The sequence below is a fragment of the Mustela nivalis genome (genome assembly GCF_964662115.1).
Source record: "Mustela nivalis genome assembly, chromosome: 19".
Classification (NCBI taxonomy): Eukaryota; Metazoa; Chordata; class Mammalia; order Carnivora; family Mustelidae; genus Mustela; species Mustela nivalis.
Window position 1 is genome coordinate 16,507,910 of NC_139038.1, and position 24,519 is coordinate 16,532,428.

General features: G+C 50.2%; 2 long non-coding RNA genes across 3 annotated transcripts in view; one reads left to right on the plus strand and one right to left on the minus strand.

Annotated features, from left to right (window-relative positions):
• The window catches only part of LOC309854868, a 29,900-nt gene extending 21,428 nt beyond the window's left edge, over positions 1 to 8,472 (plus strand). The window contains exon 3 of the long non-coding RNA XR_014306465.1: positions 1,100 to 8,472. This is a non-coding gene — a long non-coding RNA (uncharacterized lncRNA). The remainder of the gene's footprint in view (positions 1 to 1,099) is intronic.
• On the minus strand, positions 6,178 to 16,605 carry LOC309854860. 2 transcript variants are annotated; one of them, XR_014306450.1, is made up of 3 exons: positions 16,390 to 16,605; positions 13,445 to 13,509; positions 6,178 to 6,299 (listed from the first exon to the last, which is right to left on the minus strand). It is a non-coding gene; the product is annotated as an uncharacterized lncRNA (long non-coding RNA). The 2 variants fall into 2 exon arrangements; XR_014306451.1 differs by having other exon boundaries at positions 6,284 to 6,357.
• Positions 16,606 to 24,519: the final 7,914 nt, after the last annotated feature.

The following is a 24,519-nucleotide window of genomic DNA, read 5'->3' on the forward strand; positions in this document are numbered from 1 at the left end:
CATCAAAATGATACATATCTATTCTCATCACCTTTCTTTTTTTTTCTTTAAAGATTTTATTTATTTATTTGACACAGAGAGATCACAAGTAGGCAGAGACGCAGGCAGAGAGAGAGGAGGAAGCAGGCTCCCCGCTGAGCAGAGAGCCCGATTCGGGGCTCGATCCCAGGACCCTGAGATCATGACCTGAGCTGAAGACAGAGGCTTTAACCCACTGAGCCACCCAGGTGGCCCTCATCACCTTTCCAGTACAACTCCCTGTAGGAGAACCTCTAGCACCCGTAGAGGAGTGTACTTGCCTTACAATGACCTTTTTGAAGATTTTATATTAACTTTCTACTTTGGAGTCGTTTACAGACTCATGGCCTTCCCAGGACATTTCACTTACGCCTCATGATTGTTGCAGGGTTTAGGGTGCTCAAATCACAACATAGCTTTGAAAATGGTAGCCCATTTAATTAGGATATTTGTCTTTGTAACACTACCCCAACATCCTTGAAAACATCCTTGTTTTCTGGCATCAACAGGATGCTTGTGGATTTTTCTTGTCTAAGAAATGGAATCAGCTACCCTCCAAGGACTCCCGGTTATTTTAATGGTAAATAATGTAAGACACCAATTTCTGGGCACTAGGGGTATACACAATAGTTGGGTACTGGACCTCACCTAGTAGCGACAGAGTTGGGAAAAAAAAATCGTTTAAGGTACGAGTTTATATTTGATCTTTCCGATGTAACAGCGCGGCTCTGCCCCACCGCCCTGCGGTCTGTGGACCCCGGGTCACACGGACAGCCCTCGGAGGCCGCCTTCACCGTTAGCCCCCACCCCACCACGGAGTGAACTGGGACCGCAGGAGGTCAGTGACTTGCCTGGAATCACACTGCAGCTAAGTGCGGGGCTGCCCGGCTCGCCGATTTCAGGCACCGAGTCCTGGCCAAGCCGTGCCTCGGCCCCCGCCGGCTGCCGCAAACAGTGACCTCTGTCCGTTTGCCCAGATTCTCCACCAAGTCGCCCCATTGAAGACTCCCAAGGCAGGTTTTCCTAGTCGTGGGTGGAGGGAGAAGAAAACACGACCCAGATTCTTCTCTTCCTCTGGCAGGACCCGGGGGTGCGGATGACCAGAAGAGCCCTGCACGAGAGAGGCCTGAAGGCTGAGCCCCTCCGGCGGCTCCTGCCCAGGAGGGGCCTCCGGACAAGCGCCCGGCCGGGTTCGGCGCTGCCGCCCGACGCCAGAGCGCCCGCAGGAGGAAGCAAAGCTCCGAGGGCGCCCAGGACGGTTCCCCAGGGCAAGGGGAGGTGAGCCGGCTCCCCAGGCGAGGCGAGGCCCTCGGGTCTCTCTTGGCCGCCCCGAGATCCAGCCGCCCCCGCCCAGCGCCCCGCGCGTGGACAAGAGCCTCGCAGCCCTCCGGCGGCCGCAGGAGCCCCGGGCCGAGCCGCCCCCGTCCCCTCGAACCCACGGTCACAGCGCCCGTCTTGCTGGCCACGGCGCTCGCACAGTGAGCGGGCCCACGGGCACCCCGCGGGCGCAAAGGGGCACAGCTCGGGCCACACCCAGCGCCCGAGGACGCTTCGCCGCCAGAGGCTCCCGCCGCCCTGGAGTGCGGGGCGGGCGCCCACCTCCGCCCCCGCAGCGCGCCCAGCCCCGCGGCCGCGTCGCCCCCAGAGCCCGCGAGGCCCACGTGCGCGCGGAGCCCCTGCCACTGCCTCCCCCGCGCCACCGAACCCCGGTCTCCCGCCCCAAGCCCCACCTGCCCCCGGCGCCCCCCGCCACCCGCCATCCGCACCCACGGCAGGCCCACGGATGCCCTGCAGGGGCCTGGGTTACCTCAAGCACCAGAGGACGTGCTTCAAGAGCTTCTACCCGGTGCCAACCTCGCCAGTCCCCTGGGAACCCACGTGGGACAGAGGCCTTCCTGCCCTGGCTCCCGCCTGCCTTCCGGCCTGGCCCCGCCAGGGGACCCACAAGGCGTCCTGGGCTAGGAGGGCGGGCCTGGGGCATCTGGCGGAGCCCAGAGACCTGCAAAATCCCCGCCTGAACAAGGCGGGGGGTGGGGGGCACATGAGCCCTGTGAGTGGTTCCAAGGGCTTTCGCCAAGCTCTTCCTCCCCAGGTCCACTGCTGGGCCTGTCGTATTAGGAAAGAACGTCTCGCGTTCACTCTGTGCCAGGCATTGTGATTTACAGCGATGATCTCACTTAATCCTCCCAGCATCCCAGTGACACTGGTGTTCTCATTATCAGCCTTTTACAGAGGAGAAACTAGGTCTCAGAGAGGTTAAGGGACCTGCCCAACGTCACACAGCCAGTAGGTAGCAGAACCAGCATCCAGTCCCAGGCCGGCCTTCCTGATTCCACAGCCCCCCTGCCGCAGTGCCTCTGTTCCTACAAGAGTTAAAGGCGGAGCTTGACCCGGCATCCATTTACTCCATTTTTCTCATGGTAATGACATGACACTTTGTGTACTAAAATGAGCAGATGCTCTCTGGAATGAGATTGCGGTAAAACTTGAGCCTTCAGATGTTTCACATGAAGACCAATGCCTCAGGCTCAGCCCATGGATCCCTGAAGTGACCTCTTCTCAGACCTCTGCCTTTAGAGGGCTGTTGGCCAAGGAAGCTCTACTCCAGGACCTGCTCCTATGCAGAAACTTCCTGGAAGCCAGGAAAGATGGCGTCTCTGTAGTTTGCCCGTCCGGCTGCTCTGGGCCGGGTGTCCAATTTCCCAACAGAAACTCATCTTCGGGATTTGGAAATGAAAAATTGGAATTCTTGGGAATTCCTGAAATCATTCATACTCGTCTGTATTTTTCATAACGTTCTGTATTTTTTAAAATACATAAGAGTAGTTACAAAGAACTGTAGGCCATAGCAAATATTAAAAAAAACAACAACAGAATATTATTGGTAACATATGAATAACGAAATGTTTAAATCTTCAACAAGATAACTGTACCACATGGCAGTGTGTGTTGAAATTGCCCATTGGAGGACAAGCTTATTTCCAAAATTTGATTCTTGGAACATCATTCATAGGATTTGTACAAGATATATGATGCATGTAAACAGATTAATATTCCGTTTGTGAAAATGACTGTTTACAACAGACAGGGCCACAGATCCACTTGTGATATGGCAACAGCTATGAAAAAGAATGATTAGACTGTGACCACTTTTTTTTAACAAATATTTATTTATTTAAGTAATCTCTACACCCAATGTGGAGCTCGAACTCACAAAGCTGAGCTCAAGAGTCACACACTCCTCTGACAGAGCCAGACAGGCACCCCCACTTCTCTCCTTCTGAACCAAGTTCCCAACATGTCTACCTTAGTCTTGGACTCAGCATTTCTACTTGATGTCAGTGATTCCTTCCTACCAGGAATGCCTCTATGTTTATTGTTAAGCATGAATTCTCACAAGAGAATTATAATACTTTTCCTATTTTCCCAGTCTCTTGACTGTTGGGTCTTGGGATTCAGGAAAACATAAATTTCCCAGAAAAATGTCAGGAAGGACTTCCGGTTTAGAAATACTATTCTGGGCTGAACAGGATTGCCAAGGCAAGGCTGCTACAGAAATAACTACCGAGTACCTCATCAGACGCAGTCAGTGATGCTTCCTGGTGTCGGGGGCCTCAGAGCCAGAACCTGGATCTCAGCTCCGCCAGTTCCTGGGTGTGAGACTTTGGGCAAGTCACTTTACCTCTCTGAGCTCCCGTTTAATGGATGAGCTAGTGCCGGGAAATAATATACTTGTTTCGTGAGGCGATGTTGTAGAAGGGTTGAAAGTGTGGTCTGAGGTTTGAATCCGTTACTTACTACCTCTCTGATTCGGGGCAACTTCTCGCCACTGTGACCCCATTTTGCTCCTCTGTAAAATGGAAAAGCTGAGCCCACTTCATAGGATCTGGGTGAGTTTAAGTGAGATCACGTATGAGAATTCTTCACACAGAGCATGGTAACAGTGTAAATGCTTGATCAACGTGGACCAGAGTAGTTATTACCTGCTGTATCTACCTCACGGGGCCGTTGTGAGGATGAAAGGGAGGTTATGGTGTGGAGTTGCTTTCTAAGCTGTGAAGAGGTGTCCACACTCTTCTCTTTCCTCAGAGATGGGATGGTCAGAAGCTACTGGCTCACACTAGAGCGATCTCCAAGTCAGAGGCCTGGGGATACTTCCTGAGATCCACGGAAGGTAGTTGTGTTGAGGAAGAGGTGTCCCCATGGTTACCCGATAAACAGGGTTTAGTTGCAACCAAGTGGGCAGACTTGGGGCACATTTGGGGGGTGGGGGGCACAGATGATTTTCAGAAAGAGGCTTTGGAGAAAGGACTGTGTTAAATGGAGCCTGCCACGGTAGGTCTGTTTAATAGGGATTGGATCAGGGGAAGGGGACATGGCCTAGAAGGTGGCGAGGGGGCTCTTTGACTGTTGTCTGAAGCCCCTCATTGGCCAAACCTCAGAAACAATTCTGTTAGCCGGAAGCAGCGCATCCTGCCCCTGCTGTGCGTGACCTGTGATGCTCATTCATCCCTAGACTGGAGATCAAACATGGATCAAAGGGCTTTCCAGAGATGAGTTTCTGCAATCCTGACGGCAGCCTGGGAAAGTGAATAGTAGCCTTACTCCCGTTCTGAAGACAGGGGCTTGGAGTCTGGGAAAGTTAAGTCCATGGCCCAAGGTCATACAGCCATTCTGAGGTTGAGTCAAGATTCTTCTTGTCTTGAGACGAGAGTCCAAGCCCCTAGTCCAGGCCACCTCAACTCATGAGATGCCGGATGCTGAGCTCGAACAAGGAAAAAGGAAAAACAAATGTGTGGAGTTCAGCGCCTGCCTGGCTTCCTCCCTTGTCTTCTGTGACCTCTCTCTCTCTCTCTCTCTCTCTCCCCTGATAACACTCCTACTTCCCCAGACACTGTTTATTTGCCACCAGAGATGCTTTTCTCTGCATAGCCCTTAAGTCTGGCTCCTCTGGGCCCCATTCCTTGGACTGTTTTTTCTCTCTTTTGCACAGACAGGTCCGTGAGAGATCCTCCTGTTGCCCACAGCTTGGGCTGTCGGCCGCCTCTCCAATCCAAACTGCCCCTCTGAGCACCAGCCCGGTCCAGCCAACTGCTCCCTTGACACCCCCCTGGGGGCTTCCAGGCTCTCAGCTGAATTCATCATCCCTCCCTTAGCATCAGTCTCCCCCAGAGCTTCCCTTCTTCCTTACCATGGCCTCTTAGTTTCAAGTACTGGGGTTAGCGAGAGGGAATCCAAGAAGCCCATGTAGAAGCAACCTCATGAATCCGTTCCTGCAGCTAGACGTGGACTGTGGGGTGTGTTCTCTGACAGCTGCCAACAATTTGGGGGTGAAGTTGGAGGGTAGAAGACATCATTTAATCTGCTGTGTCCTAAGTGCCCAGCAGTGTGCTAGGTCCAGTAGCTGAAAAAGATGAGATCCTTGGCTTTTGGGAGCTTTCAGGCTACTAGAGAAGATGGGCATTAGGAATCCTCCCCAAATACGCATTCTTACAAACTGTGATAAGTACCATGAAGGAAAAGTTCAGGGAGCTATGAAAGAATATACTTGGTCTGTATTAGGTTGGAGTGGGGGGTTGAAGGCCATTTTGAGAAATGATAATTACTGTATCCCTGAGTACTTGAGTTGGGGGAAGAAAACCCATACAGAGGCAGCAGTAGGTGTGTGCATGCAGGCCCAGAGGTGGGCAAGAGCTTGGTATGTTTGGGAACCCAGAAGGCAGCCATATCAATGGAGCTGCCCATGACGACGGGTCAGGATGAGATGGCACAGGCTGGCTGGGGGTGGTGGCAGGTACCTCGTGGGCCATGGTAAGGAGCCTGGATTTTTTTGGTTTAACTTTTTATTTGGAAATAATTTCAAAGTTAAGGAAAAGTGAATAGTATAATGGACATTTGTCTGCCCTGTATCCTGAATTCACCTGTTAAAATTAAGGAAGTTAATTTTTTCTCTATATGAAGTGTTACAGGTAACTTATTCTGAACTGCTGGAGAATAAGTTGCACACATCACACTCCTTTATGCCTAAACAGTTACAGTGTATGTAAGAACCATTATCCACTTCACTAAATTTAACATGAATGCAACATAGTATCTCATTTACCACCCATTTTGTCAATTACCTGGATAATGTCCTTTGCATAGCATTTTCCCTCTAGTCCAGGACCCCGTCTAGAAGTGAAGCGAAGCATTCCATTGTTGTTTCTCTGTAGTCTCCTTTAATCTGGAATAGTTGACTTTGTCTTTTATGACACTGACATGATGGAAAAATTCAGTTTTCCCTGTTAAGAGAGTATTTCATTTGGGGGTTTGTCCTCTGTTTCTTCATCACGCTTCCTGCTGGAAGACAACATAAACATTATTTTCTCTTTGCCGGTGAGACAACAAAAGGCATACAGTGTCTATCTCCTCCGCCTTGGTGATTTAAATATTGTCCTATTAACCTGTAGTTATTGTTTTTCCCTTGTCACTGATAAGCAGTCAGGGAGCTAGTTCCAACCATGCAGATATCCTCTTCCAGAGCTTACTAAATAGATGAGATTTAACCTTCAGCAAGGCTTCTTGCCTAAAGCAAATCAGTCAGTGTCAGGAGGGTTAGAAAATGACTTCAGCTCTCTCTGACCTTGATATGCTTCTGCCTATTTATTTACACATTTATTACTATTAGCAGGGGCTTCTGGGTTTCTGCTATTTTCCAATAATTTGGGCTATTAACCTTCATTATCTTGGTGTTCAAATTACCCCAGCTTCGGGGATCTTTTCTCAGCCAGGTGCATCATAGTGTGCACGAGCTGGTCCCCGAGGCTTGTGGGAGTCTGGCCACCGTGAGCCTCTGCCCTCACGTGCTGTAAGTTCAGCGTGGTCTCTGCCAGCCAGGTACTCACCCATCCAAAGTCTGTTGTCCCCTCCGCACTCCTGCACGTGCCGAGGAAAATGGGTTGAGTCTGAATGAGCATCTTAGAGCACCCTTCACTTAACCAGGGTGGTGCTGTGCAGGGGACCCTCAGTTCTGTGTAGAGGAGGTCGACAAGCCCATCGGAGACACAAATAAGCAAAGGCAGAATTTCAAGACACCAAGAGGGAGGGGCAGATGTTCTGGGAGCCCGGGAAAGGCAAGAGAGTTACTAGTTGGAAATGAGGGAAGGTTCCATGTGAACCAGGAGAAGGTGGCATTTCAAGGTGGCGTGTGAATCAGGCCTTAAAGGGCAGAGAGGATTATTTTCCATTTCACAAAGGAAATAGTTGATTATCCAAGCCGAAAAGAAAATGAAGGGGAGAGAAATCATTGCCCACACAGTCATTGTTGGTTAGGTACATATCCCATCAGGCAGCTACTTTCTGTTAGTCCTCTTACTGTTGGAATAATTCATTTCCAGGCCTCAGGACATTGGCTTGGAGCCTGTGGCTGGGCAGGGGGGGATAGAAGCAAGCCCGGGACCAAATGCAACTCAGGAATCAGTGCTTCGAGCCCATCCACTCGTTCCTTCATTCAGCAAACGTTTATTCAGGACTCACGTCTCCCAGGCCCTGAGGATACAATGACGATCAGAACATAGTTCCTGTTGTAAAGACCTCGAGTTTAATTGAACGGGAACCCCAAGTGGAGAGAATTTATTGTAAAGCACGGGAAGATGCCAAAGGCAGGCTCATTGTATACAAGATGCGGTGCTGACGTGGAGACTCTAGTGGGGGAATCCGAAGCCTCAGCGGTCAAGGAGCACAGCAGAGCATGCGCAGTGAGAAGGGGGCATTGAGGACACCTGTCAGGGGACCAAGTCCAAGCAGAGCTCCGGGACACACCTCTCTGTCCACAGGCCGGAAGGCGCATCTCTCCTACTCTTAAGCTTCTGGGTGGTTTTTTGTTGTGATTGTTGTTTTTTCTTTGTTTTGTTTTTTGTTTGTTTGTTTTTATTTCAAGTACTTCCTTTCTCTGATTTTTTTAAGGGGGGCTATTTTTGTGCTCTTTTCCAAAATCTCAACTTTTGTGGTCCACTCATTCATTTTATTTTTCTCTTTTTGACCCTAAAAAGCATTTAGTGCTCTTAGTTTTACCTCTGCAGATAGATTTTACTGTATCTTATTTTTAAAATTATTTTCTAAATAGTTTGGTTTTTTTTACTCTTGATTTACTTCTTGTCCTAAGAGTAATTTGGTAGGCTATTCATGCTTTTCCATTTCTAAGTGGGGTGTTTTATATTACTGTTAGCTGTATTGCATTTGATCAGAGACTGACTTTTAGAATTTCCACTTTTCAAAACTTACCAAAATAGTCTCTGTAGCTTCATATTTGTTGAATTTTGTCACTGTCCATGGAACTTGAATAGAAGGTACACTATTTGTTTTCAGGTTGAAAAAACTTTGTAGGGTCATATCTTCTGTGTCTTTATTTATTTTTTTGATTACTTGTTCAGAAGATGTGTTAGAATATTTCCAATAAAACTGTTTCTCATGGTTCTCCTAGTGTTTAGTACTCAATATCTTTTTCGTGGATCTTTGTTATTTAACGTATGCAATTACATTGTGGAGTCAAGACAGCCTGGATTTAAACCCTGGCTCCATCACTTATTCACTTCAACTCCTTATCCAGAAAATAGAGATAATACTGGTATCTCCCTTGTAAAAGGGATTAGATGAGATGAATGTGTTCAGTAAAGCTAGAATTCACTACCATGATCGCTGTTATAGCGCCTGGCTGATCGCTGCTGGCATTCGAAGCCTCTGCTGTGGAGGCAGAATAGGCCTTGAAGAACCCCTTTCTTCTCTAGCCAGCACACATCTGGTAAACAGAACGCCCCATGCAAAACATTAGAAGTCACCGGGAGAACGGTGGGGGGGGGGGGGCTGAGAGCTTTGCAGCGTGCAAACACGGATCGACACACATTAGTTTGGGAGGCGGGTCACTGTGTCAACCTGTGTGCGGACACGTGAGTCTGAATGGTGTCCTCCAGCCTCTCCCCGGCCGGCGGGCATGCGGGTTGCCAGGAAGGGGGAGCGGCCCCCGCTGTCCCCAGCTGTCCCCAGCTGTCATTTCAAACACTGTGTCCGCCACTCCGATCCTCGGGTCCCTTTTACCAGCACTGCCAGCTGGGATTCTGCATGTTTCCCTGCCAATGGCTCACACCTGCGACCTTCAGAGGTTCGTTCTTGCGCACTGGAGGTGTGTATCCACGGAAATTTGATGTCTTCACACCCTCCCTGCTCTGGGGGCGCTTAGGGTCAGGGATGGGTGAGTCAGCGCTAAAGCCCAGCTCTTTTGCCTGGAGCAGGATAAATTCTGCAGAGATGCTCTCCTTCACCAGGAATAGAAGAGAACCTGTAGTCAGGAATCACCCCAATTGTGCTAAATATCTCTTTTGCCCCAGTTGTGGCCATTTGGTCCCAAAATGAACAAAGCAGGACAGAGCTGAGGGCTGTGAGGTAGGGACCTGAGATGCCCCCACACTGGCTGGTCTTCTTCCCGTGTTTCCTGTGCTCACCGGTCTACTTCATTCCCTTAATGTTTTTTTCTGAGAACTCTTCTTTGATAAATCACTTACCTGGGTTAAGCTTTTGGGAGAATCTGACCTAAGACAAGCTGCTTCGCTCCTTCCTGACAGGAGGAATTCTGATATGGACTGAGCACGTCATTTTTTTTTTTTTTTTTTTTTTTGCATTTATGTCCTTCTGTTTGCAAGAGACATAAATCCAAAGGTGTAGCTTGGACAAGAAGGTAGAAGGAGGCCAGAGTCTCCCAAGCGATCCCAAGAAGGAAAGGAGTCCTCCTGGGCCCCAGAGGCACCCGAACTCAAGTCATTCTCTCTCTCCCCAACTCTCTTGATGACTCGAGTGTGCCTTTTCCCTGCCAGCGGGGTTTCCAAACAGCTGCAAACAGGGTCCCTTCCTCAGTTTCCTCAGCTCTGCCCTGCTTTGTTCCGTTTGGGACCCCGTGGCCGCAGCTGGGGCACAGGAGAGATTTAGCACAATTGGGGTGATTCCTGACTACAGGTTCTCTTCTCTTCTTGGTGAAGGAGGGGCTGTGGCAGAAGGGAGGGGTGCTAGACAGGGAAAACGCTGATGCCCGCCCCATAATTCCGTGATGAAAAGAGCAGAAGTTAAGAAGGCTTCCCTGTTCTCCCGCTCGCGGCCGCGGTATTCCCAACAGCTCGAGGCAGAAACAACTCAGATGTCCGTCAACAGACAAATTGATAAACTGTGAGACACACACACACACACACACACACACACAGGAACATTCTTCAGGCTTTTAAGATTTTTTTTTTTTTAACTTGAGAGAGAGAGAGCACGAGAGGGGAGAGGGTTGGAGGGAGAAGCAGACTCCCCGCCGAGCAGGGAGCGCCATGCCCGGCCCATCCCAGGACTCCGGGATCATGACCTGAGCCAAAGGCAGTTGCTTAACGAACTGAGCCACCCAGGCGCCCAACATTACTCAGCCTTTAAAAGGAAGGAAATTGGGACGCCTGGGTGGCTCAGTTGGTTAAAAGGAAGGAATTCACAGGCTACAGCATGGATGCACCCTGAGGACATTATGCTAAGTGGGACACTTAGAGGACACTATGCTAAGAAATGAGCCAGTCACAAAAAGACACTTACTGCGTGATTCCACTGATACGAGGTCCCTAGAATAGGGAAGTTTACAAAGACAAAAAAGTAGAATAGAGGTCACCAAGGAACGGTGAGAACAAGAATAGAGGATTGTTGTTTGACGAGTACAGAATTTCTGTTTAGAATCATGAAAAAGTTCTCAAAATGAGTAGTGGCGATGAGTGCACAACATGAAAACATATTTATGGCCAGTGAATTGGGTACTTAAAAAGGGCTCAGTACTAGAATTCCCCAGAGAAACGGAACCAGTATATATTAGGGAGAGATTTGTTACGAGCAATTGGCTCTTGCAATTACAGAAGCTGAAACGTCCCAACCCGGGAGCCGGTGGTGCAAGTTTCAGCCTGAGTCTCCGAACGAAGCGAGGAACAAAAGACCAAAGCCCGGGCTCCAAGACGGGCAGGCACAGAGAATTCTTTCCTACTCAGCCTTCTCTTCTAGTCAGGTCTTCCATATGAGAAGTGATGTCTTCCCATACTAGGTAGGGCAACCTGCTTTACTCAGTCTACCAACTCAATTTTTTAAAAGATTTATTTACTCATCTATTCATTTATTCACGGGAGAGAGAGAACATGACGGGGGGAGGGAGGAGCAGAGGGAGAGGAAGGAGACTCCGCACTGAGCAACGAGGCCAAGGTGGGGCTCGATCCCAGGATCCCGAGATCATGACCGGGAGTCGAAGGCAGATGCTTAATTGACTGAGCCACCCAGGTACCACAGTCTATGGAAATTAAAAAAAAAAAAAATTAACATCAATTCTTCTCAAACTCTCTCAAGAATCAGAAGAGGAGGCAATACTCCCGAACTCATGAGGCCAGGGTTACTCTGACACCAAAATCAGATCAAAACAACACAAGAAAAGAAAAGAAAAGTGCAGACCAACACTATGAACACCGATATAAAAATCCTCAACAAAATACTAGGAAGCCAAATGTAAGAGCATATTAAAAGTATTTGGGCAGGAGCACCTCAGTGGCTTGGTCAGTTAAGTGTCCGACTTTTGATTTCAGTTCGAAGCATGATCTCAGGGTGATGAGATCAAGCCCCAAATTGAGTTCTGCACGAAGTGTGCAGCTTGCTTAAGATTCTCTTTCCCTCTCCCCCTCCCCTCACCCACTTACTCTCTCTGCCTCGCTCTCTCTCCTTCTCTTAAAAAAAAAAGGACTGGGGTGTCTGACTGGCACAGTCTACAGAGCACGGAACTCTTCATCTCAGGATTGTGAATTCAAGCCCCATGTTGGGAAGAGATGACTTAAAAATAAAATGATAGAGGGCGCCTGGGTGGCTCAGTGGGTTAAAGCCTCTGTCTTCGGCTCAGGTCATGATCCCAGGGTCCTGGGATCCAGCCCCGAGTTGGGCTCTCTGCTCCGCGGGGAGCCTGCTTCCCTTCCTCTCTCTCTGCCTGCCTCTCTGCCTACTTGTGATCTCTGTCTGTCATATAAATAAATAAAATCTTTTTTAAAAATTTATTTTCCAAATGTTGGTAATGTTATACAAAAATTACAACTTAAAAAACGAAAACTGATTTTTGTATTTTGACCTTGTTTCCTAGACGGAGCTAAATTCATTTATCAGCTCTAGTAGTTGTTTCACAAGTTTCCTTGTTCATGTCACCTGCAAACGGAGACAGTTTACTTCTCTTCTGATTCTTACGCCTTTCCTTTTTCTTGACTTACTGCACTGGCCAGTGCCTCCAGGACTATGTCAAATAAATGTGGTGAAAGGGGTCATCTTTGGCTTGTTCACAATCTTAGATTGAAAGTATACAATATCTCACCTTTAAGTATGATTTTGGGAGTAGATCTTTTTTAAAAATAATAATAATTTTTTTTTGAGAGAGAGAGAGAGAGAGAGTGTGTGTGTGTGTGTGTGTGTGTGTGTGAGAAAGGGAACAAGGAAGGGCAGAGGCAGAGGGAGAGGGAAAGTCTTAAGCCGACTGGCACTGGGCATGATCTCATGATCCTGAGTTCATGACCTGAGCAGAGTTCAAGAGTCAAAGGCTCAAATGACTGAATGAAACGGGCGCCCCTGTAGATTTTTTTTCTACATAGATTTTGTGAGATGAGGAAGCTCCCTTCTGGGCGCCTGGGTGGCTCAGTTGGTTGGACAACTGCTTTCGGCTCAGGTCCTCACCCTGGAGTCCTGGCACTGAGTCCCGCATCGGGCTCCCTCTTCAGTGAGGAGTCTGCTTCTCCCCCTGACCCTGCCCCACTCAAGCTCTCTCTCTCTCACACACACACACAAGTAAATAAAATCTTGAAAAAAAAAAAAAAAAAGGAAGTTCCTGTCTACAGAGTATTTAATTTGGGTTACTATATTTGTCTATTTGTATTATATTTGTATTCTATTTGGCTTTTTTCAAATCTGTTAGTTTATTTGGTAGTGGTAGTGGTGGTGTTTCCTGCTTCTTGCAATTATTTTTCAAGTTTATGTCCTATTTTTTTAACATAATACTCAGGGGTACTTGACTGGCTCAGTCAGTAGAGCATGTAGCTCTTGATCTTGGGGTTGTGAGCTCAAGTCCCACATTGGGTGTAGAGATTACTTAAATAAACATAAACAAACAAACATAACAATAATCAGAGATTATAGTCTTGGTTTAATAATTCCAATATATGAAATATTTACAAATGTTGGCTTCTGCATTCTGTCATTTCTGTGTGCTGGAATATTTCTGACTGTCCATTCTCTTCAAAAACTTATTTGAAGGAATTAGCTTCTACCAGTTACCTGAACACTGCCAATCTGCAGTCACTTTAAATATACAGCTTGAGTATTTTTCTCTTTTTTGACCCCACCAATGATGTAATTTGAAGCTACATACCCACTCCAGGCCTGGCTTTTCATCACAACTCAGAAATAGTTTCTTTCTTCTCTTCTGCTCAGCACCTAGGGCAAAGTGCCTGGGTTAGGTTCCTCTCGGTTGACTCATTTTTGAATCCAGCAGGGGCATCTCTTCGTAATCACTAGAATGGGTTTGGATTTCTGTTCTGAAATGCCTGCTCAAGTTGACCTAGTTTAGCAAATGTTCTCAGGGTGAAGGGCGTTTCAGTACTCGGGTTCCTCTCTGGGCTCACATTTTCATCTAGATTTTAGACTGGTAGTTCCTCTTTGTTCTTCAGTACTTTCAGAAAGTGATTTTATTTACTTCTTTGACAGAGAGAGAATGTAAGCAGGGGGAGATGCAGAGGGAGAGGGAGAAGCAGGCTCCCCACGGAGCAGGGAACCTGACCTGGGGCTCCATCCCAGGCCCCTGAGACCCTGACCTGAGCCAAAGGCAGACGTTTAACAAACTGAGCCACCAGACCTCCCTGTTCTTCAGTACTTTAAAAAAATATTTATTTATTTATTTATTTATTTATTTGACAGGCAGCGATCACAAGGGGGCAGAGAGGCAGGCAGAGAGAGAGGGAAGGGGAAGCAGGTTCCCAGCTGAGCAGAGAGCCCCATTTGGGGCTCAATCCCAGGACCCTGAGATCATGACCCGAGCCGAAGGCAGAGGCTTAACCCACTGAGCCACCCAGGCGTCCCCGGGAGAGAACAAATTCTTAAGCAGGCTCCAGGCTCTGCACAGAGCCTGACTCGGAACTCGATCTCACCACCCTGAGATCATGACCTGAGCAGAAATCAAGAGTCAGACACGTAAGCAGCTTGAGTCATCCAGGCGCCCCTCTCCATGGCTCCATTGAGAAGATTTTCCCAGTGATTCTAATAGGACCCTCTCACTCATTAGAGGTTCACTGGGGTAACTCTCGCCCCTTACAGAGGTGAAAGGAAGACTTCCTGACCCTTGACTAAGTTACCAAAAAACCCTGTTCTGTAATCTGGTCACATCCATGCTTCTCTGATTAAAACATTCTCCTTGGGGTACCTGGGTGGCTCAGTCATTGGGTGTCTGTCTTCAGCTCAGGTCATGATCCCAGGGTCCTGGCACTGGGCTGCCTTGGGCTCCCTGTTTCTCCTTCTCCCACTCCCCCCCTCCTTGTTTTCCTTCTCTCGATGTCTCCATCTCTCTGTCAAATAAATGAATAAGATTAAAAAAAAAAAAAAGAAAGAAAGAAAGAAGAAAACTCTCTCCTGTGGGGGACCTGGCTGGCACAGTGGACGGAGCATGCAAACCTTGATCTCGGGGTTTTGAGTTTGAGCCCCACACTGGGTGTAGAGATTACTTAAAAAAAAAAAAAAAAAAAAAAAAAAAAAAGGCCGTCCTAGTAAACACTGCAAACATGTATTTTCCCAAGACCACAAGGCTGCTCCACCCCAGCCTTCCCACCTCAGCTGGTGGAAACTCCTCTTTTAGCTGCTCAGGTTAAAAATCTCAGAGTGACTCTTAATTCGTGTCTTTATATCATAACCCATTTCCAACCTTTTGAGAAATCCTGGGGGCTCTACCTTCAAAATATACCCAGAATCTGACCATCTCTCACCACCTGCATCACCACCACTCTAGCACAAGCTACCATCAGCTACACGCTGTGGCAGGCATTATTGCAATAACCTTCTAGCAGGCGTGCCTGCTTCTGTCCTTGTCCCTCTGGTTAGTTCACAACCCAGCAGCCAGAACGGTTATTTTAGAATATGTCAGATGATGTCACCCTTCTGCTCAAAACACTGCAATGGCTCCCTATTTCGGAGTAAAAGCCAAGCGTACAAGAACCAGACAAAATCTGTGCTCTCTCGCTCTCTCTCTCTCCCCCAGTCGCGTCCGGCACTCTCCCCTCCCTCACAGGCTCCTGCCACCACGCACACACTTCTCCTTGCTGTTCTTCAGTGACACCAGCCAGCTGTCCTCCGCCAGAATGCTCTGCCGCCAGCCCGTTAGCTACCCGTCTTCCCCCCTTCAACTCTCACTTTCTCACTTGTGTGCAATCTGGCCAAACCTGCTCCCTTGACCTTGCTCTACCTTAGCGGTCCCCTTAGCCATGGTTTCACTTTCTGCAGTTTCCATTACACAGGGTCAAGCACAGTTTGGAAACAGAATTCTTCCAAAGGTCAGGAGTAGCCTGCGCTGCAATGCCCACCTCGCTCACCTTGCCTGCTCTCGCCGTGTGAGCTCTTGATCATCTCACATTATCACAAGACGAAGGGTGAGGACAGGACACGGAGATATTTTGAGACAGAGAGAGAGACCACATTCACAGAACTTTTCCTACAGTATATTGTTAGAATTGCTCTTTTTACTATTGTTGTTGTTAACCTCTTACTATGCCTGATTTATAAATTAAATTTATCATAGGTATGTATGTATGTATAGGAAAAAACACAGTATAAGTAAGGTTCAGTACTATCTGGGGTTCCAGGCATCCACTGGGAGTCTTGGAACATATTCCACACACACACTCACGTAGACTCACACCCCTCCGGAGGGGTCTACTGTACTGTACTGCATTTTTCTGCACTGTGCTGCACTCCCCCCCCCCATAGCCTTGTATTATCTCCCTTGTCTAAGAATAGAAGCTACAAGAAGGCAGAAATCTGTTTTGTTCACTGAGCCCAAGAACTCAGGAAAGTGTCTATCACAGCGGCTTCAAAAATGTCAAACGTAAACTTTATTTTTTTAATATAAAATCTGAATGCCTGTATTCCTCGCAATACTACAACTAAGAAGTGTGACTAACAGGATCAGGTCGTGGGACCCAGGGGTTCTCGGACGCCCGCTACCTTCACCCGCACCTAGGAGGGCAGCTACTTTGAACTGGAAACACTGAATTCAGCTCGCGGAAGCCCTTTCTCTGCTCAGCTTCTGCAAAGTGCGCGCCCCGGGCTCACCTTGTCCAGCCTGGCCGAGCTTCCCCTTCCCCCAGGGCCAGGGTCATTCATCCCGCCAACCCGTCAACACCCCCGGCCTTCCTGCCCCCGAAGGGCCTTCGCTTTCCGAAAGTTTGTGCCAAGAGCGGCGGCCGGAGCAAACGCCGCAGGTGCGCGGTTCGCGGGGGCGGAGGCCTGGGTCGCCGCCGGGCTCCACCCGCGCCGGGAGAAAATGGGCGGGGTGTGGACGAGAACGCGCCGCCTCTATCACGGCGCGCCTTGGGATTGGCTCGCCACTGCTGGGCCACGCCCCCAGCCGGGCTCTCGCCACGCCCCCAGCGGTGAGCCGTCCGGGGCCAGGTGCGAGGCTGCGGGCCAGGTGCAGCCAGGTGCGAGCCAGGTGCGAGCCAGGTGCGAGCCAGGCGAGGAACCCTCAGAGGCCCGGGCACAGGCGCCCTTCTCCGGGTAGTCGCCCCGCGCCGTCGCGGGGAGATGTGCTTCAGCCCCCGGGACCCTGCAGGGCCCCCGGTTATTCATTCACGCGGCGGTGCCAGCCCGGACCTGGATCGCGGGCCAGGAAATTTCCGAGAAACCTCGACCCAGGGCCGGCATCTCGCCTAAGCCGCTCTTAGAAGAGGGATTGGATTCAGTAGAGGATCTCCAAGGAGCCAGCCCCGTCAGCAGACCTTCAGGGAAGTCCCTGGCTTCTGGGGGCTTTGGCTTCCTCAAGTGGAAACGGATAGACATCCGGGAACCCAGAACTGGCCGCAGCTCAGGCACTCGCTGTGTGGCCTTGACCAAGACACACCCTATTGTGCCCTCATCTCACTGCGAAGGGGATAGGACTTGATGTCCTCTAAGGTCCCTTTCGTCCTTCCTAGTTATGAGGCTGCCCTGACAACACGCGTGAATTTCTTTGTAAGTGTTCCAGGAATGAGGGAAAAGTCTAGAATGGCATCTAAAAATAAAATAGGGACTGTTAACAGGGGAGTGAGAGCCTGCAGCTCAGGAGGCCTTGCTGGAAAGGAGAATGGAATAATCCTCAATACTTTAATCCCCTCACTTTACAGAGGAGAAAACTATGAGGGTAGCTAGGTCTGGCGGCTAATAGGAAGAACCCAGGTTTTCTGGCTTCACTGCATGATCAGTCCCTTTGCACGCAGTGTTGGGTAACAGAAGGCATAAACATGTAAAAGCAGGTAGAGAAATTGTCCACAGAAATAAAAGCAATTTAGTTGGTAACTTTAAATCTTTTCAAGTTGGGGTGCCTGGTGGCTCAGTCGTTAAGTGCCTGCCTTCCACTCCGGTCATGATCCCAGGGTCCTGGGATCAAGCCCTGCATCGGGCTCCCTGCTCAGCAGGAAACCTGTTTCTTTTCTCCTTCTCCCACTCCCCTTGCTTCTGCTCCCCCTCTCACCGTGTCTCTCTGTTGAATACATAAAATAAAATCTTGAAAAAAATAAAATAAAACCTTTTAATTGAATTAGAAACTTCCCACTTTCCTTTACTTAAGATTTGTATCCTGCCTGCATTTAGGGTGACCTTCAAAGCAGAAACAGAGCAATAAAAAATAAAACAGAAGCAAGTTATTTCCCTCTTCTGCTTTTTCTTTCTGTCGCCCTTACCTCCCCAGAAGAGCTTCCCAACTTCTGATGTTCCCAAACACCCCTCTGAAGTACTCTTCAGTGATCTTCCACCCAGCTTCCAAAAAAAAAAAAAAAAAGCCAACTAAAGCCAAAACCCAGGTGTGACATTTATATATGAAATGCCCAGACAAGGCAAATAGATATAGAAGTTTATAGATACGAAGTTTATCGCAGGAATGATGAAAATGTACTAAAATTATGGTGACGGTGGCACAACTCTTGTAACAGCCTGGAAATCCGAGGATTGTGCATCGCACTTTAAGTGCACCATATGTGAACTCTGTCTCAATGAAGTTACAACAGCAAGAGAGACCTACCAGAAAGCAGTAACAGGGGCTGTGCTGTACCTGGGGCACCGGACTGGCTCAGCCGGCAGAGTGCCTCGCTCTCAATCCTGGGGTTGTGAGTTCAAGCCCCACCCTGGGTGGAGAGATGACTTTAAAAATCTTTGAAAAAGGTGGGCGGTGGGTGGGGAAGGGTACACATGGCAGAATAGAGCCTCACAGGATATTGAAGAAGTGAACTAGAGAAAAATCAGAAAGAAAGGGAATGTTGAGGAGGAAAAGAGATCAACATTGATCCTTTGTGATTCCCCCTCCCCGGGCTATTTCAGAGATGGCAGACAGTGTGTGAGCAGCCTTTACCCTCATCTGGGCTGCCTTTCTCCTGGAGGAGCTCTTGGAGGGAGCACTGTGTGGTGGGCTGTTCCACAACTGTTCCCTGTCCTCCACACTCCCTAGCTCACTTTGTTTTTCCCTTCTTTTTAAAAAGATTTTATTTATTTATTTGACAGAGATCACAAGTAGGCAGAGAGGCGGGAGGGGGAAGCAGGCTCCCTGCTGAGCAGAGAGCCCGATGCGGGACTCGATCCCAGGACCCTGAGACCATGACCTGAGCCAAAGGCAGACTTAACCGACTGAGCCTCTGAGGCACTGAGGCACCCCTGTTTTTTCCTTCTTCTTAGTTGTCTGTCTTCCTTAGAATTTAACCTTTGTAAGGACAGGGATTTGGGGGTTTGGGTTTTAATTTTTAGGTTTTGTTCACAAGTGTATCTGCAGTGTCTGGAAGAGCCCAGAGAACATAAATGAATGAGGGTAAATGAAAGAATGAATTTCAACACGCCGGGAAGGTCTCACGAGCCTATGCTGTAAATCTGACAGCTTCATAGCTCTGAGGCAAGAGACAGAAAGAAGCCATTTTTTCCTCATTTGGACCCATCTTAAAGTGTGGGCAAGTACACACACACACACACACACACCCCTCTAGAGTTCAAGGAGAGAGGTCCAGAATGACATCTGAGTGGTGAGGGACTAGCATGATGAACTCATTACTCGTAAGTTAAGAGTTTTTTTTTTTCTTTTAAAAAACTGGATTGGGCGCCTGGGTGGCTCAGTGGGTTAAGCCGCTGCCTTCGGCTCAGGTCATGATCTCAGGATCCTGGGATCGAGTCCCGCATCAGGCTCTCTGCTCAGCAGGGAGCCTGCTTCCCCCCCCTCTCTCTCTGTCTGCCTCTCTGTCTACTGTGAACTCTGTCAAATAAATAAATAAAATCTTAAAAAAAAAAAAACTGGATCATCAGGGGCACCTGGGTGGCTCAGTGGGTTAAAGCCTCTGCCTTCGGTCATGATCCCAGGGTCCTGGGATCGAGCCCCGCATGGGGCTCTCTGCTCAGCAGGGAGCCTGCTTCCTCTTCTCTCTCTCTCTGCCTTCCTGTGATCTCTGTCTGTCAAATAAATAAATAAAATCTTAAAAAAAAAAAAAACTGGATCATCAGGATGCTTGGGTGGCTCAGGGGGTTAAAGCCTCTGCCTTCAGCTCAGGTCGTGATCTCAGGGTCCTGGGATGGAGCCCCGCATCGGGCTCTCTGCTGGTGGGGAGCCTGCTTCCCCCAGCCCTGCCTGCCTCTCTGCCTACTTATGATCTCTGTCTGTCAAATAAATAAAATCCCTTAAAAAAAAAAAAAACTGGATCATCGATACAGAGACAGCAGAGAGGATGAACGCCAGCCATATTGTTTTCTTTTTCTTTTTTCTGTATTTTATTTTTTAAAGTGCTCTCTGCACCCCATGTGGGGCTCAAACCCACCGAACGCTAAGATCAGGAGCCGCATACCCCTCCAGTTACCTTTCTGACTACCGGGACTGGTTTCTGATCCAACTCCAGCTCTCAGAATCAGTTTAACGTTCACAAAACTACGTAACATTCTAAAGCTTCACTTCCTTCTTCTGCACAATAGGAAAATACTTTCATAGTTGTAAGGATTCGGTGAGATAAAATATGAAAGCAGGTGTCAGTCCCTCGCATGCAGTAGGTGTTTGATTAATTTTTGCTTTGGGGGAGGGAATAATTTCTCTCCTGTGACCTTCTCCTTGTGAATACAGGCTTATTCCTCAAGAGTGTAAAGATACATTGTCAGTTTGATTTTTTTTTTTAACCCGGTTGTCACTTTGGACTTTTAAAGAGTTTTGAAGGGGGCACCTGGGTGGCTCAGTGGGTTGGACCTCTGTCTTCAGCTCAGGTTATGATCTCAGGGTCCTGGGATCAAGCCCCACATCAGGCTCTCTGCTTGGTGGCGAGCCTGCTTCCCCTCTCTCTCTTTGCCTGCCTCTCTGCCTACTTGTGACCTCTGTCAAATAAGTGAATACAATCTTTAAAAAAATAGAGAGTTTTGAAGATATATATTAATTCTTAAGATGTACTTTTTAATTATTTGAGTAAGGACTTAAAGAAGGATGTGAGAGAAAGCTAGAGAATGAGGAACTGGGCTTGGTGTTTGCTTCAGCTCTACCATTTGATGCGTTACCCAGAACCCTAAAAATTGGAATGCTGAGTCCCTGGGCCCTGCCCCAAATCCCTCTTCAGCCTGAGTTTTGTTTTCGTTTTGCTCTTAAAAAATGGAATTGGGGGCGCCTGGGTGGCTCAGTGGATTAAAGCCTCTGCTTTCGGCTCAGGTCGTGATCCCAGGGTCCTGGGATCAAGTCCCGCATCGGGCTCTCTGCTCAGCAGGGAGCCTGCTTCCTCCTCTCTCTCTCTGCCTGCCTCTCTGCCTACTTGAGATCTCTGTCTGTCAAATAAATAAATAAAATCTTTTAAAAAAATGGAATTGAAGTACACATAATGTAACATTTGCCCCCTTAATATTGTCTAGGGTCCAGTTCAGTTGTATTAGGTATAGCCTCGGATGTCTGCAAGGAGCACAGAGCTAAGCACAGGAGCGCTGGATTCAGCGCATATGGACTTGAACTCCTGGCTCAGCCCATTACTACATGGCCTCAGGCAAGGCATGGAGCTTCAGCCTTGACATCAGCAAAGAAGAGAGTCTCACAGTCTTGACTCCAACACTGTAGGGCTGGAAGGAGGCCAGGGGATGCGGCCCTTGCCAGGGCTTGGCTCAGAGAGTGCCTCAGTGCATGTGAACCATTGTCGTTATTCTAGAGCTTGGAATTCAGAATCAGAATCAGGCTGGGTTTCATGCACAAGGTCACACGGATACAGCTGGGTCCTAGACACGGCTTCAGCTGAGTCCTGAGCAGAGCCTCCAGGTCGAGGGGTCTGTGCAGTGTTCCTGTCTCTCAGGACTGAGTAAGGCTTCTATTCTCCATTCTCTTGGGGCTGCCTCTCTGTTCCTCTACATCACTCAGGATTGGGGGAGGGTGGTGGGGGTGCCGTCTCCAGCCACAGGACTGGACTGAGACTCAGGATCTATAGCCCGTGTGGGGCCCCTTCTTAGGGCACATGTTTCCTCGAATCCTATGTGCCAGGCAGTGTGCCAGTCACTGGACAGTGCCAAGGTGGATCTGATTTGGACCCCTCCCTCTGGGATCTACAACCGAACTAGGGGGATAAAATGGGCGTGCCTATGCCACTTATCCAGTTGGTAAGTATTTATCGATCACCTACCGTGTGTATGACATCGTATAAGATATGGAGTCACAGTCACAAAAATCCCCAGGAGGGAGAGATGACCGTGGTTGGTTTGGTTCTAACCCATCTAACCCGAGCCGGGCCTCCAGAAAAGCTGCCGAGACGGATGGACGGATGGAAGTTGGTTAGACGGCTGGTCGTTAGGGAAGGTTTCACATGGTAGGAGATCAAGCCGAGGACCTTGCAGAATAGAGGTTTCTCACTGGAAAAGACGGTACAAAGATACCGTCCTCGGGTTCATTCAAGAATCTGGGAGGCCATTAGTCTGTGAGGATTCCTTTAGGGCCTGAGTGGAAAATTCAAACGGCTATAGATCCAGGAAAGAATAGGACATGGGCCTGGGTGCTTACTCTGGTGTCTTTACATCTGAATGCCTCTTGGCTTACCTTCCATTTGTGCCCTTTTCAGAGACACAGGAACCAAAACCTACTTCCCATCCAGGAAGAACATCAGCGCAAGCATAGCTGCTGTTCCTCAGGCTCAGACAGGGAGGGCTTGGGAGTGGAGGGTGAATCAGGGCGCGCAGTCCTGCTAAGGGGGGCGCCAACTCTGTTTGAACCAGTTTAGTGTAAGAACACCAGTGAACTGTTTCCAGCTCTCCTGATGCATCAAAAGCTAGAAATCTGGTTGTTACTGTTTTTAAGATGAAACCTCCCACTTCTAAAGTAAGTATCAACTCGAATTTTTGAAGGAAATTGCTCACCAGTTGAAACACACTTTGGAATCGCAGCTACGGGTCTCTAACTCAGGGCACCGGGAGACAGTTCAGGTTAGAAGATGGGCTGAAGCTAAATTTTTAAGGGGCCTTGAATGCCGCGCTAAAGACTTTTGACTCCAGCTCATAGCTTCAGTTTGGGGCCCCAAACGGTTTTGGAACAAGGGTGTGGCTCGAGGCAAGAGTCTGGGGACCGGTGGGGTGTACGGTGGCAAACGAGCCAGCGGGGCAGCAGTCAGGTTTGAGGGTCGCCGCCGTCAGGAAGGCTTGTGACAATGCGATGGAAAGGCGGTGGCCGTGGGAACGGGAAGACGGAGCGGACAAGAGTAAGACGAAGAGGAACCGGGTCCGGAGAGGGTCAGGGGCGTCGGGGAGCGGCGCGAGGAGAGAGAAGCGAGCTTCCACCGCGACCCGCGTCTGTCGCCCGGAAGGGAAGAAAGGCCAGGGCCGGCCAGGGCCGGTGGAGGCCGGCCGAGGGGTCCCCGGAGCCCGCCCGCGTCCCGACGGGTCGGCGGCTCCAGGCCCAGCCCGGGCCCGCGCTGCGGCTCCGACCGGCCCGACTACGGACGCCGCGGCTGCGGGGACCCGGGCACCTGCGAGCGGGCGAAGGGCGCGGGCGCTCGCCGACCCGGGGCTCGGGGAGGCTCGAGGTCCCTCGGGGAGCACCGCCCGCCCCTCCCCCAACCGGCCGGCCGCGGCGACAGGCCAGGGGCCCCCGGCGGCCGCGAGCGGAGACACCGGCCGCCGCACGGCCCGTGCGCCCCTGCCCCGCGCGCGGGGCTCGCTCTCCGGAGCCCCTGGAGCCCCGCCCCGCCCTGCGCGCCCCGCGGCCGCCGCCGAGCGCCCCGCACCCCGGTCCGGCCGGTGGGCGCCCGCGGTCCGCCGCCGCCGGGAGTGCGCGCCGCTCCCGCCGCCCGCAGGGTCTCTCTAGCCGCCGCGGGCGCCGCAGGGGGAGTGGCGGGGAGAGGGGGGCGGGGGTCGCCCTCTTGTCCCTGCCGAGGGCTGACTTGCTTGTGTCCTCCCCGGGCGACGGTTCGGTGACCCTCGTGCCCTTGTCGAGAGGACAGCGCCAGCTCGCGGGGTCCGGGCGCTCGCGGGGTCCGGGCGCTCGCGGGGTCCGGGCGCTGGGCCGCCTCGGGCGGGTTCTCGAACCTCCCTGCGCCTCGGCCTTCCGACCTGTGAACACCGCGGTGTCGGCCTCAAAGGCTCGCTGTAAGGATTCGGGGAGCTCGTGAGGGCCTCAGAAGAGGGCCTGTCCCTGATGGCTCGGGAAAGGCTCGTCGTCATTGTCACGATGTCGATGCTGCCTTGTGACCAAGGACGGGGCTGCGAGGGTCCGTTCGGAGCCGGGGAAGGGAGAACGGACAGACGGGCCGTCTTGGCGCGGGTTCCCGCACACCGGCCCCTGCAGCCTCAGGCCTGTTCCGCGAAGGCAGTCGGACGATTCCCAGTTCTCGGATGGGGTTAGGAACTGAGTGCAGGTCGGCGTGGGATCCGGACTCAAGGTCCTCTGACCCCGGAGCCTGTGCTTTTTCTTCTCCTCCACAGGGCAGCACTGACTTGACTGGGTTTGATTTTTAAGAGTTTATTTGAGAGAGAGAGAGAGAGAGAGAGAGCGCCTGTGCGCCCCTAGGAGGGGCAGGGACAGAGGGAGAGGGAGAAGGCGACTCCCCGCTGAGCAGGGGAGCCTGCTGTGGGGACCCATCCCAGGACCCAGCATCATGACCTGAGCCAATGGCCGACAGATGCTAAACCGACTGAACCACCCAGGCCTCCACAGCACTGATTTTTAGGAACCTTTTCTGGGAATTCTGACCCGAAGCTTTAAAACCAATACGGTTGTCAGACAGGAATGTCCTGTCAGTC